Raw genomic sequence first — 20,673 nt, forward strand, 5'->3', positions numbered from 1 at the left:
TATGAATTAGTATCAATTAAAAGTGTACACAATGTTACAACACTGGAATAAAATGAATACAAAAAGATAGAAGTATGGAAATACACATTATTTAAAATGACAGCCAAAAAAAAAACCAAAAAGAACGAAGTGAATTATTCACAGTGGCGTACTTACTGCAAAGTATATTACTACAATGAAATACTATATAAGCATTAAATTTATGCTGAAAATAATAATGACAGTGTGTTTAACATATACTTAAGTGGAAAAAGTTTTGACAATATATATAATTAATATAATGTACTAGGCATATAAATACTTCTGTGATTACTATATATAAACTGCATAAATTACATAATGTATTGCATAATTACAAGTGTTTATTATAAACTATACCATTCTTTATTTAAATAAAACCTGAAAAGACACATATCAAATAATATGAATAAAGAGGAAAAGGCAAATTTTGAGTCTTCTCCCTAGTATGTGATTAAAATTTCAGTTATCAAAACTATTGTAACAACAGTACTTCCCTTTAAGACTTTCTGAGCATTTTTTTACTTTCATTTCATTCTTAAAAGATACACATTTAGAACATGCACATCAATTTAGTTATCTGGAGAAGAATCATCTAATAAAGTATAAAATTAAAAGTCTGAATTTTGAGCATGAGTAACATTCTGTATCAAACTTCTTGCTCTTATATTAAAGAAAGTTATAAGGCCAAATAATTTTTTTTCACCTGTAACAAATCCAAAGCATATCTTTTCTCCCGGGTATGTTGTAAATGTAATCTGAGATCATGGAATTTTAGTACTTGCTAGATATACTCAGCTGCTTCTCCTTTACCAAAGATCAAAAGGAATGAAGGAATCCTCCCCTCACTGAAGGTCAGCTAGATGGACCAATATGATGCTCACTAGATAAAGACACTAAATTCACAAAAGTACTTCTAACACGAAGGGAAAAAAGTATCACCAGTTCATTAATATTTTAAAATTAGTTAGTTTTGGAGTTATACACCTGAATCAAAACTGTGGACACATTCCGTCAAAAACTCAGAATCCAAAATTTGGCATTAACATGCTGCAAGTCTTTCCAATTCCTTTCATGGGCCTCAAAAACAGGAAATCTATCTCATAGTGAGATTTATTTAAATTTCATAACGTCAGGCATCTTTTAGAGACAATGAGACATGGTATCAAATAAATGGGCAAAAAAATAATGACAACTATTCCCCTAACTTGATTCTATACGGCCACTGGATACCTAATGCCATTTGTAAAGATGTTTATAAGCAATTAACCCCTTCCTTGCCCCTCACTCACATTCACACAATCATCCCCCCCACCTCACTCACACAAGGACACAACCTGTAAAGGAAAAATGGACATATTCTTACCTCTCAAATAAGCAAATAATGAGAGATAATAAATCAAAATCCAGTACTCATATTTCCCCATCAAATTCTTGGTGATTCCTCAGTATTAAGCAAAGATACTAAATCACTTTACATCTTGGAGACTACACAAATTGCTTAATATACTATAAATGTGGAGTATTTCAATTAATGTGTCATTCTACCTAGAGTCAACAAAAACTGGTTTGACTTTATTCACTGTATTACGAGTCATGTTCTGAGTGGAATTACACAGGGAAAGTAATCCTCTGATTTAATACAAAATGAGATGCCATTTTAACCCTGAACATTATTTTTACCTCTTATGGAATTTGTCACTGTTTGCCCCTTCTACACTGAAAGTTCCATTCTCATACATTATGGAACATTGTGTGACACACAAAATGGTGAAAAAGCAAATTTTCAAGAAATATTTATTGGATAAATATTAACATTCTTTGCCAACTGGCCATATTTGGGGATCATTTTTTAGCAAAAATGAACTTCAGTGAATTTCAGTTTAGATTCTTAATAAAATGTGAAAGCTAAAATGGAGACAATCAGAGAGTATTTTAAAATATAACCTGGCTAATCTCTGGTAAGGAGCGAGATGCCAAAAAGAATTTAACAACATGACATCATCCTGAGATCTTCCGACCCGTCTACGTATACATCACCCCACGTGGTGGCCCCTCACACATTTGGCTCTTCCACATTTTAGCTTTGGCTAGTTCTGTGCTGTAAGTGTAAAACCCAAACCAGATTTCAAGATCTTAGTTCAAAAAAAAAGTAGAATTATTTCTAACATAGTGATTACATGTTAAAATGATCATTTTTGGTAAGACTGAGTTACACAAAATATAGTAGGAAAATGAATTTCATCTGTTTCTTTTTACTTTCTTAGTGTCTTTTTTTAAAACGTGAAATTACACATGGCCTGCTTTCGTGGCTTGCATTATCTTTTCCATGGACTTTGCCGACCTGGAGAATATGTTACTCTTCCTCTATCTCCCCTCCTTCCTCTCCTCCCTTTCTTCTTTCTTCTGTACCTTTCTTTTCTAGAATTGCAATTGCAATGATGTGAAGAGAGAGAGGTCTGGAATAGGGAAGGAAGATCCAGCTATTCCACAACCAAAAGATTGCAAACATAGTGGGAAGGTATAGTTCAGTGGTCAAGTGTGTGCTTGGCATGCACGAGGTCCTGGGTCCAATCCTCATTATCTCCATTAAAGTAAATAAATAAATAAACCTAATTTACCCCCCCAAAAAAACCAAAAGTTTTAAAATATTTTTTAAAAGATTATAAACATGATGCAATGGGTTTAGAAATTAAATACAACAAAATATCCCCATTTTATTGGTTCACTCATCTGAATTATTAGTAAAACTATATTGCGGTCCATATGCAAAATCTAAAAACACAGATATTTCTGAACCCATTTTATAGTTTTTATAGTATGTAAGAGTTTCCAATAAGATATTTTTACTTGAGATTTTGAATCACTTCAATGTATGCCAAAGCAATATGCATTTTCCCAAACAGTGGACTCTATTTTAGGGCATAAAGTGTGTGTGAATACAAAGTCACCGACATGTTTATTTACTGCTGATCTCTTTCCTCCTCAAAAATCTATCATATCTGTTGTCTCCCAATTTTCTTTCCAGATGGCCATCTCTAAATCTTTCTCTTCCTTTTGTCCTCTTCATTGGCCCTTTTACTTTTCCTGCCACCCATATCCTCTAGATGATCCATAAGTCATTCCTGACTTTAAATACAATGTCAAGAGAGCACCGTCAAATCTCCCAACCTAAGGACCTCGCCAAGTCACTGGAGAAGAGAGGCATTGCATTCCAAAATTTTCAAGTGCCTTAATGACCTGAATATCATAAGAAATCAACTCTACTTTTCTTGATTCTGATAACTTTACGCTTTGTTGCTTTTCACACGTACCATTTCTTTCCCCAAGTAGATAGTCAGTTCCTGAGAGTAGGTCCAGTGTCTGGTCTTGTTTTCAAACTTTTTTTTTAATCTCCTAAAGCACAGTGACTTAGATATGGTAGATTCCCAACAAATACTGGCTGAGTGAATGAAAAAGTGTTCAAAATCTCACCAGTTCTGGCCAGAGCAGAAACTACAGAAAACCCTGAGAAGACAAGAGTGGGTATGTAACAGCACAGTTCTAACCGAAAGTATTTTGTGTGGTTTTAAATTTTCTCTGCTGTAGGGAGCAGTTGTGAATGTGTCTATTTTGTTAGACAAATTGTCGCTGACCTAGTGATGTACACAATGTATCTCCTTTTCCCCATCTTTTAAACAAGGTATGGTGGTGTACATTCAAGTTGTAGAATCAAAAAGTCTTGGGTTCAGATCTTTACTCAGCCATTTACAGCCCTGAGACATGTGACAAGTCACTTGTCTGATTCTCAATTTCCTCCTGATATTATTAGGCTAATAATAAATTCCTCCAGGGTGTTACAAAGATGAGGCACAATATGATAAGCATTTAGCCATCAGTCTGGTCCAGGAGGGAAGATCCATAAATGGAGGGAGGCAGTAGCAGCTGTAGCAACAGAATGGGCAGTAACAGTAGCTATGGTCTACCTACCTGCTAATTGGACTTCTGATTAAAAAAAGAAAAGTTCGTTTGCATTTGGAGCTGGACAACAGAAAAAAAAAAAGGTTGAACTAGACTCCAAAATGTAGACACAGATACTCTACAATGTTCTTTTAAATATGAATCACTTACTGCTCTGTTTAGAAAGTGAGGTGGGAAGCCCCATAAAAAAGACTGGCAGGACCCCTAAGCAGGACCACTACTCTTCTGCCAGCACCTTTCAGTTCCCTGGCCCAGAGGCTCTATCTCACTTTTTGCCTCTGAAACGGCTTACTTACCCCTAAAATTCCATTGGTTCCCTGAGCTCACTCCTGATTGGTTATTTCCTTCACTCTTGATTGGTCCATTTCCCTAACTTCTGATTGGTCCATTTGTAGTGCTTCATTTGCATGGAGCTCACTCCTGATTGGTCATTTCTCTCACTTCTGATTGGTCCATTTCCCTCACTCCTGATTGGTTATTTCTCTCCCTCCTGATTGGTCCATTACTACAAATCTTGCTCCTAATTAGTCAACTTTTGTTAGACATTATTTGCATATGATGTTGCAAAATGTAAACTGACAGCCTATAAAAGCCTGTGTAAACCTACAGATAGAGTCCAGAGCTTAGAGTGTTAACTACTCTGGGCCCGCTGGCGTAATAAACCTGAGTTTTCCAACTCTCCAAGTGCTGCTTGGTCTCTCACCCGGATCCAGGTTGCTGTTACAACTGAGCTGTAACATGTTTTTCTGCAACAAAAGTAGTATGAATTGCACTATCCCATATTTGCTTCCTTGGTTTTGATCAGTGACTTTCTTATAAAACTCAACTTCAGGTTCCAGGATCCATGGCAGAATTTACTTCTGTATTACCTAAAAATTCTTATCAAACCCAAACAAGATAAATGCACACACAATTTATCCACAGCTCTCTTCATAATGTTCCAGAGGAAACGATTAAAGTCACAGAAATCACAAAAAAAATAAAAAATAAAAAATCCTTTACAGCCTCAGTTGATTAGAAACCTCCAGGGATGTCACTGACATTTTCAGCACACGTTTCAAAGTTTTCATTTCCACCTTTTTCCCTCTCACCCCATGATGAATTTTATAAAGGTGTGAAAAATCACCCCTTTAACACCCAGCTTCTCCTCACAACACTTCCCAGCCTCAACAGCACCTGCCTTAGCGGCACACCTTTCCCAGCTCTAAAATGTGTTCATCCTTTGATTCTGCTCCACTTTCAAAATCGGGAAACAAAATATTCCCTTCTGACCAAAACCATCCATCCTTGCCCCTCCTCCCATCCTATTAGAAACAGTGAGCCTATTGCTAGTTTTCAATCCTGACCTTGAGGCTCTCAAATCTTCTCCATTGTTGGTTAATTCATCTCCAATAGCTGCCCCTGCCTCATCCCCCAGCCTGGATGGATTCACCGTCGGTCTGCTGTAATACATGCACCACATCTAGAAAGCCCAGCTCTTTGTTTTATATCATGTGTGCCTTGCCAATCTCCTAATCCAGGAAAACTCAGTTTGCCTGACCCAGATTACATGTTAAGTGTTGCCAGAGAAAGCGGTGCAACTGTTGTCGACCAACGTGACAACAAATTGTTTAACCTTGCCAAGTTCCTCCTTCTGGCTGTGGACTCTTTTAATAGACCTCCTGCATATTCTTTGCTACATTCCCTAAACGCCTATCCCCACACCTGTCAATCTCAACCTACAGCCCTGAGTTTCTCCAGGAAAACTAAAGTCATCATTAGACGGCAAACTCCCTGCAGGGAGGGTCCTTATTACCACTGGGTCCCCATCCTCCAGTGCAGAGTTGAATAAGGAAGGAATTTAGTTAACTAATGAATTCCATCTTCTTCCCCTTCTAAGATGTGACCAGTCTCTTCTTGGGCTACAAATGATCATACCAACCTTCTCAGAACATTCTGAAACTTGGTCCTGAAAATTACTTTCCTCCCCCAATAACTCTACCTTCTCTTGCTAAGGGGACTCCACCACCCAAAATTAAATACACATTGGTATCTTCTTTATTCTGGCTTAAAAATGCATGCCTCTTTCAATAACAGTACTCCCTTGAATAATACTTCATCCCCACAATGAACACTGAACTACATTTACTTATTATCTTCATCTCTTCAAAGACCTCATATGACCTTAAACATGGACAACTGGATTTCTGCTTCTGTTTAACCCTAAAAGGCACATTTTTTCTCAGTGATAATTAACAGACTTTTCAACACTGTTACTGAAAAAATTCAAACCAACAGATAATCTGAAAGAATAATACAATAAAATCACTCCCTGGATTCAAAAATTATTAACAAATGATTTGCTTTACACACACACACACACACACACACACATTTTGCCATGACTCATATGAAATAAGGTTGCAGACATTATGGCATTTATCCCTAAATAATTCAGCATGCATCACCTAATATCATTTATTACCTAGTCCACTTGCAAATTTTCCCAATTCTACCAAAATTTGATCTTTTGTACTTTTTTTTTAAAAAAACTAAGATTAAATAAAGCTTCAAATACAGTATTTGGTTGTCTTTAGTCTCTTTTAATATAGAAAAGACCCCTCCACAGTGGCAATGGCCACTTGGAAGAGAGCAGGGTACATGTCTCGTATTTTCACAAAGAATATGACACCCTGTGAATTTGATTATTTCCTCACGCTTTAGGTTAACAAGTTCCACTTTCTTTGTACTTTCCTGTAAATTAGAAGTTAAATTTAAACAGGATTTAGATTCAGTTTACACATTCTGGCAACAATACATCACCAATGTATCACACTGCGTCCATCAGGAAGCGCAGGTGTTTGATGACTCAGCTATTAAAGGCAAATGCCAGATACAACTAACAAGTAACACTTGAGCACCATGAGAATACTTTAGCCCCCCAGATACTTCTAACTAGTGGTTTTAGCACCTGTTGATGACTCTTGCTTGAATCATTTATTTCAGTGGGAATTACAGTCATTTTCTAAAGCCAGCATTTCTTACATTTACTCACTCACATATTTTGCAAAGAAGAGCTGTCCTTCATCAATTGGACAAGAAGAGTTCCTCCGAAAAGGGAGGCTAACCATTTCTTTCCATTTAATTACTATCAGAATCATTTTTCTTTTATTAATATTTTGTATTTAGAGTGTCACTATGGACTCATGGATTTTACTTTGTTCAATGTTTTAGAATCTGTCACAGTCATTCGTGTTGGAGGAGGTTACATCCACTGCTGCTTGACCCTCAAGCTGGACCAGGACCATCAGAGGCTTCCTACCCTCTCCCCTGAACTTGGAGTGTATATTCAGCCACCTCCAGGACTCAGCCGTGAGAGAGCAATGTGTTGTTGAGAACATCTAGACTGAACCCCATTAAGACCTCTATCTATCCCTCTCATTAAGGGATCCCCACTTCACTTTTACTAAAGACCTACACTAGTACCTGTTTTCACTAACTGAAAGAAATCTAAAGACGATTTGCATTTACACAGAGGCAAGAAGTGAATACAGCATTCATTATCTTGCAGCAAAATGTTACAGAGACAACACGCAAGAGAGCATCCGGGGTGGCTCAGCCAAGCTCCTTCCCCGGAACTACACGCATTTCAGCAGCCAGCCACCACAACTTCCACTGTGTCTGTGAGCATCTGTGCTTTATCTTGATCTATTTTGCGCATTTGCTAGCAAGACGTGTCCTAGGGTAATTGCTTCTTTTCTTTATGCCATTTCAGCTTACAAAAAGTTTCATAGGAACATTCCACTTTCAGAGAGCAAGGGAAAACCATACACACTTTTAAGATTCTGGTGGCTGGATGCGGAAATCTATTTGTCTTACAGCCACCTAGGACAAGCCTTGCACATAAGCTGCCTTGATTGTTAAAACTGCCACCTACCACGCTGGAGTAGTCTGTCTGTTTCTTCAGTCTCTCTTTGCCCCTTCGTACAGGGGCCAGTTTCAGATTTCATCTGAGGTTGTTCACAAACAACCACTGATGCTCCACAGTATCTGAATTTGGCAACTGGGAGGCCCTTCAAGCAAGCTCCTGTTTACAGTTACAGTTTACAAATAAGGTTTATACAACCTTATTTGTTTCAGGGCCTTTCCTCATTTCCTGGCACAATGAGAGAGCCCAGGCTCAGCTTGCACTTTTTCTGCCCTGGCTTAGAATCAGCAAATTCTCCAGAGTTTGGTCCCCTTGAGTGGGAAATGGTATTTAGAAACCATGATGTGTGCACTAAATGTGCTCATTGCTCCCAGAGAGACATGCTTGGAAGCCTTTTAAGTAGGAGCCAGAGCAAGTAAATATACTTGAAAAGATGTATAGTATATTATAATATATGATATCTTAGACCCTCTTTGCCCTTCTTTTTCTGACTTATCCTGGCTATTCTTGCTTTTTCACATTTTCTCTATGTAATTTAAAATCACTTTATCTAGTTCCAGAAAAGCTTCTTACTGGTCTTCCTATTTAGAGGATGTTATATGTGAGCATGCATGAACACGTGCGCGCCCACACACACAGAAGAATGTGACACATACAATCTTGGGAACTGACCCCTTTAAGATGCCGTCACACCAAATCCAGAATCATGGGGATGCTTCTTCATTTACTCAAGTCTAAGACAGTTCATTCATTCAGTTTCTTCTTAAAATTAATGGATTTTAATCACAGAGTCAAGGACTTTTTCACAGGCCTCACCTTTGCCCAAACGTATGCAGCATTAGCCTTGCTGAACACTCCTCTCTTTACACAGACACAATTTCCTAAGCTTCAGTGCCTACTTCTTCTTTTTCTGCCTTTAACCAGGTCTTTTTCCATCCACTCAGAAAAATGCAGGTGTTTCCCAAATGTCTGCCTCCTGAATTTTTAAGGTAGATAATTTTGTAATTTTTTTTCTAGCTCTCAGTGTGCTTTCCAGCTCTAGACCTGAACTGCAATTGCACATTGGTCATTTTATCCAGCTTAATGTTGGAACTTCAGAGAAGTGATATGTCCAAAACTGAACCATTCTTCTACCCCCAACCAAACCAGGCCCTCTTCTGGATATTCTTATTTCATTTTGTTTTGTTTTATATCCCGAGGTTCCAAGATATCAAGATTCTAAAACTCAAAAGCAGCTTTTACTAGTCCCTTCACCTTGGCCTCCAAATCCACTGATTTTATGGACCTATAGATTTACCATCATCTTTGAAAGCCATTTCTTCATGTTCATTCACACTGCCTCTACTACACAGTTTATGTTTCTCATTCTTTACTGAAAAATATTCATTTTTTTCAAGTTCCAAGGAAACTATTTAATAATAGAATACTTGTTCACACATCTGAAGAGGCAATTAAAAACAACATCCCAAAATAACATCTTACAGTCACATGCGTTTTATGTTATTAACAAACAGATAAAATGGGCTTGAAAAATGTCACATCCAAGTATGTGTCACAGTGGAATTCTGGGGTGGAGATGATGTTGATAGTGAGATGTTGGTAGACAGAAGAGACACCTATATTTATAGATTTGCTGTGTTATGAAAGAATTGGCTGTTCAGTTTTCCTCGTGCAAAGGATAACTTTCCACATCACACTGCAAAAGCTTCCAGAGCAGAGAGTGCATTGTGCGCTAAATAAATATTTGTTGAGTGTTTTTCCCACAGCCTCTGCAAAGCCACTGTAGACACAGAAACATCTATTTTGTCCTGACCACAGAACCCAGGAGGCCCCTGACAAACTCCCACGTATTGGGTCTCCTCAGAAAATCCAATGATCCTAGAGAGATGGCTGCTGGCATGGTCTCTTAAAGGCCCTCTCAGCACCAGTAAGAGTCTTGGTGTAAATGACACTATTTTCTGTTATTTCTGCCTACAGCACACAGTAGTGAAAACTTGCCAAAATACAGTCATTTTGAATAATGCACCAAGAATAAATATATAGCAGTTGCTTTATAATAGGTGAAAGGAAACAAAATTTCCTCTCCACAAATGGAGCATCCCTGAACAGAAAGAGGAACACGAGGTGTCAATTCACACATACCTGTTATTTGTCCCTTTACTACCTGTGGATCCCTGAGCAAATCAGGTATCTCTCCAAGTCTCAGTTTCCCCCAAAATATAAAATAATGATGGTATCACCTACTTGTGGAGGGGAAGGACAAATGGAAATGCATTCACCTGACGTAACAATAAATGTTAGTCCTACTTTTCTTTTCCTCTCCTCCTGATTTAATGAAAAAATAGCCTTTCTCTACTCCAGCCTGTTAAGTTTCCAAACCGACTCAAAAATATGTTGCTTCTGTTATAATTTAACATATGGCCACCAAAATGTGTATAAATATTTTCACTAAACACATGGATTATGTACAAATGCAATTAATTTCCACAGTGAAAGTTTAGATAAAATGTTCACCTATATTATTCTAAGCAAAAAATATGTAAGTCAAATGTAATTTCACAAAACATATTTATGCACATAAATAGTTATGCACATAAATAGTCTCTAGTTTTTCTTTAGTATGAAAGTACACAGTGATCCATTCCATTGCATCTTTCAGAAAAGCAGGACAGGGCTCCCCCAGTCCTCACTATAATTCTCCTCTCCATTTAGATTTATGCATGGCCCAAGAAATAAATCTCACAGTCCTGACCGGAGCTGAGGAGTCTCCAAGGACAGTCCAGGAGACATTTATCCTAAACACTAACTGAGGTTCTCCCTCTGCCCTCTCTGGGGCTGGGAATGGAGAGAAAATGGAAATCAACACCTCTGTATTTTCCAGAATGCAGTCTCAGACTAACTGCATTATACAGAAATTAAAAAAAAAACCCTTTAAATTAATGGGAGAATTAGAAACACACAAAATCAATTTTCTACAGTGTAAGTTTGCTATTTAACATAAGTCTAACAAAGCAAACAAACAGCAAAAGAAACTCCCCAATATTTTTTTGAAATCCTAAAAAGATACCGGAAAAGCAAACTTACTAAAAGTTGGCAACAGCTAGGTAATTTTCTAGAAACATGTCAAAATTTAAGACTAAAAAGAAGAATGATGACAGATATTTACATAACACTTACTAAATGCAGAATTAATTTTGGGTACATTCAGAAATGAACCTGTTACTTAAATTTTATTTAATAACTATTGATCTCAAAATCATGGTGTAGCAAAACTAATTGTCCTTGTCACTAATGTGAAAGTTGGCTGCCACCGTCAATGACTGAAATTTATTAAATTAAAAAATCATACTGAATTATGAAAATGGGATTTTTAAAGGCTTTTGTGCAAGTCACTAGACATACTAAGTAACAATAATAATGAAATAATAAGAAAATAATAATAACTTCAGACTAGTGAGGAATTTTTAAATTTGTTTTTAATTTCTTTCCGGAGCTTCATAAACAACTTGGAGAATAAACGTCATCATCACCTCAGGTTTTATACACAAAACAGAATTTTCTTCATGGCAATGTGATAGAACAAGTGAAGAAAATCGCTGTATTTTTTAAAGTCACAGCCAATTATCCCTTAAAAATAAATTTTTCAAAAGTCAGGGAGGAGAATAAATTAATTAAATTGTAATTAGAATATTTTCAATTTCCTTTTTATCATGCAAACAATTCTAAACATCCCCTTCACTTCTTTTTTTGCTTCCAATGCAGTTTTATTTGATTTGATGCGCTGTGTAATTAGCTGCTTACAGTATTGTAAACAGTAAGCAAAGCATGACCACACTTTTACTCAAGTCAGATGCTTTCAAGAGTGTAATAGACACAGAAGCTTTTCCACACCCTTCTTAGCAGCTGCTTTAAAAAATAACTATGTTATTTAAGAAATAATTCTCCATAAGGCATATGATTCTTCTAACTAGGAAAATGTAAATTCTGGTATATCAAATGTATGTGCATTATTTTTCTACTCCATTTTTTTCATATTCTAATGGAATCACTGGTTTGCACACATCCGGTAGCTCTTTTAACCACCAGCCTTTCATAAAAATTAGCAAAAATAAACCGACTATCATTTTTAAAAAGACAGTATGCCTTCTGTAGTTAAGAATATAAAAGAGTGCCTTTATAAATATGGGTCTGAAACTTTTCCATATACACACACACACACACACACACACACACATATACGTATGTAAAATACCACCACTGTTTGATGTATACTAAGAAAAAAAATCAGTCTTCTACTTGATTACTTACAATCATGTAAGGATAAATATTAAAAACAATAAAATGTTTATTTTTTTATGATTAAAATTTCTTAATTTCAAAATTCTTAGACAGACCACACTCAGGACAGAGCTTCAACTAGGGTATTCGCTCTCTGCACTGCTCAAGACTGGGTCAGAAACTGTAAATTTAATTCAGTAATCCAGGATTTTTCCAAATGTCCAAATGTTGGCATCCCATAGAAAAGTCGGCAAATTTAACAGGCTGTTCTAAATCTTTTTTATTGCAGTTCTGCTAATAAGATATTTAAGGTCAGTTAGTGATCCAATAACCAATTTAATTTAAATGCCTTATTTCCCTCACCTTCTACCGTCACCCCAAACCCTCTCTCCCAACAAAATATTCTTTATTTCCTCTCAGTAAGCAGTTAAAAGTAATTTGCATGATTAAGTTGATCAGAATCAGTGTGGACTGCTCGCTGAAATTAAGAACAATATTATTTTTCCAAGAGAAACCAGTAGGCGGTGCTAACTCTAGGATATCACATTCAAAGACTTTTAAACCAAAACACTCACAGTACAGGTGACCAGTTTAAAGTGGTAGAATTCCTAACATAATTCATGGAGGAGGAAATTTCAAAATTTCAATGTGATAGACATTTAACATAACACGTAATATATCAACAATCAACATTAAATGAAAACCTAACACGACTAAAGGTTCTTTCCACAATCTTTACAGAATTCAAAGCACAATTATATATCCGTTCCCACTTGAAATCCTATGAATATCTTCCTCCACCTCATTATGGTTTCGGTCTCATTAGGAAACATACAGTTCAGTCTGCACTCTGCACCAACCTGAAAACACAGCTACCCCCATCTTAGGGCAGCGGGTAATCCTCTTAATGAAAATTCTGGTTTGATCTCTCAAGTTTTTCCTTCTCATTCACTGTTTCTTTTAAAAAGACTAACTGACTTATAGTGCAACCTGAAAAGAAGTATTATACACTTGCATTGTCTTCCATTTTTAAATCAAAGGAGCATTTCTACTAATATACAGTATTCTGGTAAAAATGATGAAAAATATAGAATGTTGCAAGTGGCTTTTTAAGTGTTTTTGCTAGCTGTTTAAACCATGTGAAAGACTACATTTTAGTAGTGTACTCACCACAACAAAAAAAATCAAAATGTAAAGCTCAGTAACATAATATTTGTGTCAAATCTTAGACCTGTGCCCTTCAGGATATCAAATCTGATGGTCCACACACGACATAAACTTCCCTCCTTATATAAAAGTAACAGTACTTTCTTAACAGAGAAAAGCTACCCTGGGTACAAAAGTAACTCACACTGCTACTTCCAAAGACCTCTGAAATGATCGTGAATAAAAAATATAGAGCTTTCTAGATGTTACAACAAATTTTAATCTTCTACATAGATAAATGATCACTTGCATTCCTCTTTTAACATGAAGCGTAAAGAAATACAGGCATACAACTTCATTCCACAAACTGAACGTTCAGACTTAAAAGAAATATTTGCTTGAAAAACCTAGGCGTATGTTATTAACATGTTTGTCACGGCCTTTTGTATGTTGGACTTAGTTTTTACGTCTATATATAACCTAGAAGAAAACTTAATCTGAGAAGCAGAAGTTATTCCACTTGATTATACTTATTTTAACAGAATCCAAATTATACCAAGCTTCAGAATCCAATCAGTTAAATAGTAGTTAGCCTCCAGATTTTAAGATTTAAAACATAACACAAAATTTATTTGGACAGCAAGTTTTCCAGCAGATTGTCTCTATGTTTAGTAAAGAAAAGGCTTTTTATTACCAACTGTGGTACATCTCCAAAAAGCAGTACCAGGTTATACCGGAAACGTACCAGGACAATCATAAAATATCATAAACTCCATAGAATACATTCAACACTGAGTTCTGTAAAGCTATCAACACACCGAAATCAGTCACCACCATTCACCAACCCTTCTCCCTGGCCTGTGCCCCGTTCTCCGGGGAAAACCTTGGAAATCACAATCAAGTGGTTAGAAAGTGGGAAAACACTGTCCCTTTAAAACTCAACCTTATGGGTGTAGTCTCATTAATGCAAACTAACAGTTTCGTCCTCAACGTTAAAACCAACCGACCGTCATGGAAAGTAACTATTTCCCCCCACCTGGGAAGACGCCAGCTTTAAAACCAAAGCCACACAACAGGGAACGAAAAGATCTGAAGACAGCACCACTAAGAAAGCCACAACCCCTCGGAACGAGCGAAACAGACTGGGAAAGCCCAACTGCGTCGTTTACTCATGGCCAAGAGGAGGAGCGGGTTTGAGCGTGCGGGGGCTGGGGCCACCCTCGGGGATCTGGAAATGGCTCGAGCTCCCCGGCCCCGCGGCCGGGAGCCAGCCCCTTCGGAAGATGCTGCCCCTGCCGCTTCTCCCCGCGTCTCCCGGGCGCTCCGAGGGGCCGCCCCGGCCGGCCCGCGCCGCATGCTCGGCCCCTCGCCCCTCCGGCTCTGCAAGTGGCCCTCGGAGAACTTACAGGGCCCGCCGGCTGCCGAGTCCCCGGTCGGCGCCGCCCGGGGCGCAGACGCCGCCCGCTGCGGAGACGACCTGGGCGCAGCCGAGGGAGGGACCGTATTTTGCGCACATCCAAAAAGCAGCCCAAGGCCGGGGACCGACTTTGGTCTCCCCTAGCTCCCGGCACGGCTTTCCCCACCGCGGGCTCGGACACTGCCGGAGCCGCGCGCGCGCACAAACACACAACACACACACCCCCACACGCACAGACACACATACACAGATTTCTTTGCCAGGACCAGTGTTGCCATTGCAAACCCGGGAAACGCCTCCAAGGGGACCAAGTACCTGCTCTCTGCGAGCTGCTCAGCTGTTCACTTCATCCTCCGTTGACAAGGAAACCAAACCGCACTTCATTTTTTTTTTTCCAGAGAAACCTTCCACTGCCATCATTTGAAAATTGATTTACGGGGAGGGGAGGGGGAGGAAGAAGGGATGATATAGATATAGATATCAGGATATCTATCATAAAATTATCTCGGCTTTTTAAAAAAGTCAGCTGTGCAAAAGTCATAGTTAATTTAAAGGAGGGGAAAAAAAGTATTTGCTTAAAAATAATCCCAGTAACCAGCTGCAAGAAAAGTTTCATGTTATCAACGGGTTTCAAAAACAGGAGGGAAAAAAAACGAATTTGTTCTCACCGGCTTCCAAAAAGGGCACCAAAAAAATAGAAAATGAATGTCTTTGCTCAGTGGTTTGTACCAGTATTGCAAAACCACAAACTTGTAAACACTGCCGTAAAATCCCACCTATACAAAAATCTTATCAGAAAAAGAGTATGCCAAAAAAGAGTTAGAAACATGCTTTTTTTTTAATTTTTACAAAGGAAAAAAAATAAGCACCATACTTCACATCGCTTTTTCCATAAAACCAGTTGCATATTTTGCTGGACTTGGGAGTCGCTCCCAGCGGGCACGGTCGCCGCGGACTCCCAGACACAGCGCCTTGTCTACAGAACCATCGCATGCTAGAAAAACTTGGATTCAGGAAAAGGCTCAAAACCATGCCCCTCCAGCTTTCCCAAATATAAACAATAATCAAAGAAGTGGAAAAAAAAAGAAGAAAAAAAAAACAAAAAAAGAAAAACAAAAAAAAGGACAAAAAAAAAGAATAGGACAAGAATACCACTGAGAAGGTACTCACCGAGCGGGAGTAAAATGTTGGAATAAAAATGAGATTTAGTATAAAATACAGTATGGCGGTGGAAGAAGGAATGAAGCGCGTTTTTTTCTCAGTCTCTGCCTCAGGCACTGACACGTGACTCGGAGCCAGGCTGACTTGCAGGCAGCCGGGAAGGACCGAGGCTGCGAGGGGGGGAAGCCCCACGGAGCCCAACTCCGGCTGGCGAGGCGGCGGCGGCGGCGGCTCCCGGCGAGGCTGCCTCCGCGGTGAGCCCGGACGAGCAGGTGCCCCTCACGCTGAGGCTGAGCACACGCACACGCACACGCAAGACAGGCAGGGCGCCGGCGAGAGGGGGAGCCGAGCGGGGCTGGGCCGGAGGCGCGCAGCTGCCGCCAGTGCTGCTGCTGCTGCTGCTGCTGCTGCTGCTGCTGCTGCGCCCGCGGCCGCCGCCTCGGATGCGGGGCGCGTGTTCTGGGGCAGCTCGGGGGATGCTGACCAGACGCCTGGGGGGGGGAGGTGAACAACTTGCTGCTCACCTCAAACTTGTTGTCGCTTGCCACTTCCTGATTTTTGCAGCTGTTTTTCATTTCAGGGTAGTTACCTGGGGGAGAGACCTCCATCCCTTTCTCTTCCGAAGTTTCATTATTAAAGCCCAGCTGAACTCATTTCCTCCCCCGATCTCCCCTTTCTCATCCCTCCTAAACTGTCTGTGCATCTGCCTATCCCTCCCCCTTGATCTGAGCTTCCCTCTTGCAGTTCTCAAAGAACCTGGCTCAGCGCGCTACGGGGGGCGTTGTCACCGGCAAAGCCACCGTCAATCTTTATTGCCAGCAGAACGCACAGCATCTCTTTCGCCGTCATCCAACAGGAATGTTTGCAGTTTGAAAGCCAAAACAAACGCTCTCCTTTAGGCAACCCCGTCCAGGGTTTCCCTCGGCGGGTTGCGGAGCGATGGGTGGGGGCGTGGATGTCGTTAATTTATTCATTCGGGGACCAGGCATTGTTTGTTTTGTCTGCGAGTGTGCGCGTGCCTCGAAGCTCGTCTGGAAGGCTCCGCGGGTCCCTGCTCCATGGCAGAGGCTCCTGTCTGACTCTTGCCCAAGTTGTGGGCTGGGGCTGGAAGTCAAAGGAGAGGTGCAAGGGAAACAAGTGAGTCCATTGTGTAAGTGCTCCCTGGGAGGGAGTGAGCACTTGGCGGTCGAGAGGGGGAGACGTGCACCCGGAGTGAGGCGGCGGCGCAGCTCGTGGGAGCCCAGGTGGCTGAGCTGTGGATTCTGAAGGTGAGGGTGAGAGAGGGGTTTCTCCACCTAGCATCTGGTTTAGGATGCCTACTGCCTGAACAAAGATTCCATCAGCCAATCGCTGGATGCACTAGGATTCTTCTATCGCTGCCTGTTCAAGAATCAGTTTTCTGGGCGCTGGAGCACATCTGTTTTTCTTAATTTTTGTGCAATACTAATATCAAGACCATTTCCCAGTGCTGCTTTGAATCTGGGTTGTGTGGAATTAATTGGCATCTCTATGTTCGAGAATGAACAATTAACGCAGTTCTGCAGTTCACAGATTGCTGTCCCTGATCTTTATCTCAGTGTTTCCAATGTTGACATTTAAGATAAAATGCCTCCATCAAAGATGATCTAACCTGGACAATTCTGAAAATTAAGTACACATCCATTATAGAAAGCTTCAACAGCAAATATATTTCTCCTATTTCTCAAGCATTCTGGTCAAAACTCATTGATCAAATAAAGTATTAATCCACAATTCAAATAAAAGAGATTTAAAATAACCATTAAAATATTATTAAATATTTATTTTGGTGAGTTGCCAATTCTACACCCACTTATTATACATATTTTAGAGTGAAGATTGCTGATTAGCAATACTAACTGAGAAAGATGAATGCATCAAAGTGGAGCTGGTAATTTTGGAAGTCTTGTTGAGTCCTGTTCAGAAATGATAGGATTTTAAGCTGAATAATACAGATCAAATGTGCTTTTCACTTGCAAAACACATGGAGCTTCTTTAAAAAAAAAATAGATCTCTCCAAATGCAGTCTTTTTCTTCTCTGAGTCATAAATTAATTTTTCTACCATTATACCTTAGTTTGCTGAATTTTCCAAATTTTTCCTCCCATGTCAAAAAATTATCTGATTCTAATCATTTAATAAGAAAATTCTCTTTCAGTGGATATTTTTCAGCAATATTCAGATATGAGAAACTCCACTTTAAAAATGACTTTTGAGCTCTTCAGCTAGGCTGGGCAATGCCTGAGTTTTAAAGAGTCATTCAAGAAGAACTTTGAAAAACAAGCTGTTTAGAATTACACTGCAGTAATGGCCGTCAGCCAATCACAGTGATTGTCAGGCTTTTATTATTCAATAAAATGACTCCCCTTTATGTTAAATGCAGTTCTGCTGAAGCAAAAGCAAGACATCAATATCCTCCCAGCCTTTTCCCATTTGCTTATGTAAGGTGCTCAAAACATTCCATTTATTTGATTTCCAGTGTGCCACAGTCATCTTTTAAGTTGCATTGCCATATTAAAACCAAGAGTAAACAAATCTAGACTAAGGGAACTAGTGTTTAATGAGCATAGCATCTCATTTAGTCCTTGTTCCTGCTCTACGACTTTGTTATTATACTCATTTTACAGATTAGGAAAATAAAGGCAGAGGATTTACGTCATTTGTCAAGCACTCCACTGTTCGTATTAGAGGTGGGACTGGACCAAAATTTCATCAGATTTTACAGCTAGGATAAAATATTTCCAAAAAAATACACAACAGATACTAAATACTTTCAAATACTGCTACTGATGCCAGCTAAGAACTGCACAATATCTAAAATAAATGTGTGGGGATTGATTTGGCTCTGTTACTCCCCAGTTAGTAATACACATATTCTACCACTTTTTTGATTCCATAAAACACGTGGAGAAGGAAATTAACTTTCCAAAGTAGAGTTGAGGGGGTTAATTTTTTCTTTAGCAAAAATCTGTACAGTAACTGTAGTCATGTACTTCTGGTCATATCCTCAGGAGTTCACTACAGAAACTTTTTAAAGCAAAGTTGCTATTCTGAACTGGGCCCTTTGCTATCCATTCTGAAGTAAGCTATGGAAGATTCATAATTGAGAAGTACACTAAAAAGTATACTAAATTTAAAATAAACAGTGATGATTTAGGAAAAACCTATTTTGAAGCCTATGCTATATAATCTCAAAATTTTTATTAAAAAATATTGAACATACATGAATTATATGTGCCAACATGTATTTTACATATATACCCTTAGAAATTAAAACCTATTAAAATGTTATATGATTTCAATGTATACTTTTATATACCTCAAATAATTTTGTTCTGTTTTGCTTAATAAATTTTTTTTACAACTTAGTGATTTTAATTTTTGATTAATTTTACTTTTTTTTCATTATATGTCTAATCCCTGTCTGTGAATGTACTTCATTTATGCATCTCTTTCAAGTTCAGATGGTTTCCTTTATTTTTTCTGGTATTTCTATTGAAGGAACTTCAAATGCCAAAATTCATTAAATAATTTGTACAAATTATTAAAGAAGGTGATTAGAAGATATGAAAATAAATAGTAACAGTATAATATGGCATGAGTAAAATATGGAAAAAGAACCATCAAAATTTCTGTATAACTTAATTATAAATAAAATTATAAATAAAAATATTTTGTATTTCATTCTACACATAATATATTTTATGAAATCCAAAAAATTCAGATATATAGAATAAAATACACATCACCACTTCTTAGGATTTATGTTTCCAAAAATTATTATGAATACTTTCATTATTATGAATTCTTTCCATATGAAATTTTTTAAATATGTATATGGCTAAGAAAATTAATTTAAAACAATTTGATGGGTCTATTGATATTCTTACTTTGAATAAGTTTATTTTGCATTAATTAGATTGAGGGTAGTTCTGTGATAAAGTAACCTCCAGTAAAAGTGACAGAATGGGTACACAGAAAGGCTGATGAGTTTCCTGATAAATACACTTTAGGCACAGAAAGGCAGAAGAGCAGCACGTGACATGTTCAGTGTTCTGCACCATTTGTTATTACTCCTTGATTACTGATCTGACAATCATCCACTCTGAAGAAGATATAAAATATGTCAGTTTATAAATTTAGAACCTGTGACTTTATCCACAGTATCTCTTTTGATTTGAAGCATTAAAGATGAAAATGTGTTAATCCTAGAGCCAGAGCTAGGCTTCTGAAATGGTACTAAAGGTTAAAAATATTGTTAATTGTAAAAGATTTTATTATGTATTAATATTATGTAAGCATGTAAGAAGCCTGAAGGGAACAAAAAAGAAGGGGAATTTATGCAAAACAAGACAAAATGCAAGTTAGAAACATCATAAACGGAAAATATGTGCCATTAATAACTGTTTACTATGTTTTGGTTGCTTGACATATGTACTGTCATAAAAATCCTCATAATTAGAAACTGAGATTCTAAAAGACTGCTCAGGGACACAGGACTGAAAAAGGGAACATCAAAGAGCTTTCATATCTAGTGAGACAGCTAAAGACCATGTAATGGAGAAGTAACTTTAAAGACAGGGTGCTTTCACGACAGCTAAGAAATTGAGGAAACGACAGCGGGTGGAGGGGAGGAGGGAAGAAAATACGGAGGAGAAAGAGGGATGGGGAAGGGGGTGAATAGAAACAAAGGAAATGAGGACAGAGGAGACACTGAGGGAGGAAGGGAAATTGTGAGACCACGAGCACTGACTGGGGGACCTGGAAAA

The 20,673-nt window shown here is 38.4% G+C and overlaps 1 protein-coding gene across 8 annotated transcripts in view; it reads right to left on the minus strand.

The window, feature by feature from the left end:
* The window catches only part of RALYL (RALY RNA binding protein like), a 584,818-nt gene extending 568,331 nt beyond the window's left edge, over positions 1-16,487 (minus strand). For 2 of the 8 annotated variants that reach the window (XM_072951765.1, XM_072951760.1), the window contains exon 1: positions 15,897-16,224. The gene's annotated coding sequence lies outside the window, so the exon portion shown is untranslated. Of the gene's footprint in view, positions 1-15,041; positions 16,226-16,411 lie in introns of those variants that run through there. The other 6 variants (XM_072951766.1, XM_072951761.1, XM_072951762.1 and 3 more) reach the window with 5 other exon arrangements.
* Positions 16,488-20,673: the final 4,186 nt, after the last annotated feature.

The sequence above is a fragment of the Vicugna pacos genome, chromosome 29 (assembly GCF_048564905.1).
Source record: "Vicugna pacos chromosome 29, VicPac4, whole genome shotgun sequence".
Classification (NCBI taxonomy): Eukaryota; Metazoa; Chordata; class Mammalia; order Artiodactyla; family Camelidae; genus Vicugna; species Vicugna pacos.